Below are 1,719 nucleotides of genomic sequence, written 5' to 3'. Positions count from 1 at the left end.
GGCTACCTTCGATTCGTTGGACAGGACTGTTCTCTGGGATTGTCTGTTGAAGATGGATGTGCCTGAGAAGTTTATTAACATCCTAAATGCCCTATATAAAAACACCTCAGGCAGAGTGAGGGCATACAACCACCTCTCTCCATTGTTCCATTCGAGCAGTGGGGTTACACAGGGTTGCCCAATCTCACCATTCCTCTTCAACTTTGCCATCGACGACATTCTGGAAACAGCTCTGATGGATGTAAGTAATGGCGGTGTGGATCTGTTACCTGGAGAAAGACTTCTCGACCTTGACTATGCGGATGATATTGTCTTACTGTGCGATAATACCCAAGCCATTCAATCCATAATTAATTAGTTGGCAATCAGTGTCCGTAGGTATAGTATGTGCTTCGTACCTTCTAAGTGCAAAGTACTTCTATAAGACTGACAGGATCCTAATCCTGTACTCACCCTGGATGGTGAGCAGATAGAAGTAGTTGAGAAGTTTGTGTATCTAGGTGGCTGCATAAGTGCTGGTGGTGGCGTAAGTGATGAGATCGATTCACGTACAGTGAAAGCCAGAGTGGCTTATACCATTCTGGGTCATCTTCGGCGCCTTCGTGATGTTAGTCTGGCTGAAAAGGGGCGGATCTACAACGCGTCGGTAAGAGCAGTTTTGCTCTATGCCTTTGAAACCTGGCCTCTCCGAGTTGAGGACGTTAGACGACTCTCTGTGTTCGATCATCGTTGTCTCCGAAGGATTGCTGACATCCAGTGGCAACAACATGTTAGTAATGCAGAGGTTCGGCATCGTGTGTTTGAGCACAAAGATGATAACTCGATTGATGTCACCATCTTGAAACAAATTTCGTCTCAGATAATTACACGTCGTGCATTATTTGCCGACACTGGGACTAGTTGGAAAAGGCGGAAAAGTGGTCAGTGTATGACACGGTGTCGTGGTATGAAGGAAAGCTACAAAGAGCTGGTTTCTGTTGGTTGTTCTCGATTCCCCGGCTGGGGTCCTAAAGATGGTGTAATACAGTGGCTAGAGACGTTATTAGATATGGCTCAGAATAGAAGCCAGTGGCGATCCTGCTGTAACCTTTTACTTTCTTCATAAAAAGTGGTTGCAACTTACTTAACTGAAAGATTTCTTTTGGTTGCACCTTTCCGTTTCTACCATTATTATTATTACACTAACGTACACTAATTTGTGGTCGTTATTGTTCTTTTTTTCCTCTCTTCTCTCCTATGCTCACCCTACATTCTTTTTCTCTTCTCATTCTGATTGCTGTTGTGTGACGCATATATATATTTGTGGTCCCCCTTGTTCCAATATTTATGCGCTCAAATAAATAAGTGAAATAGGGATATTTAGTTTTAGACAAGGTGCCTAGGTACGGCACCCATTGGAGATTATCATGTACACAAAAAGTAAAATCATGATCAGTAATGTTTGACGCGAGACGTACACACGACATATTAGTTTAGATTGAAAGTTTGATCAGAAATATCTGTAATAATTTCGAAAGATACTACTTACCAAAACCATGATTTTTTATTGCTTTATCTTGAAGCTCATTAGAAAAATTTCGTATTTCACTGTAGGTGAGAACACTATAAACCTGTGTTCCGATTCACGATAAAAGAATGGACATTGGTACAGAGCTTCGTCTTGGATATCATAAGACACTTCCCTTAAAAACCCTAAATAGAGTTTTCATAATATATTTC

This window comes from Schistosoma haematobium, chromosome 1 (genome assembly GCF_000699445.3).
Source record: "Schistosoma haematobium chromosome 1, whole genome shotgun sequence".
In the NCBI taxonomy this organism is placed as follows: domain Eukaryota; kingdom Metazoa; phylum Platyhelminthes; class Trematoda; order Strigeidida; family Schistosomatidae; genus Schistosoma; species Schistosoma haematobium.
This window is presented reverse-complemented; position numbering follows the sequence as displayed.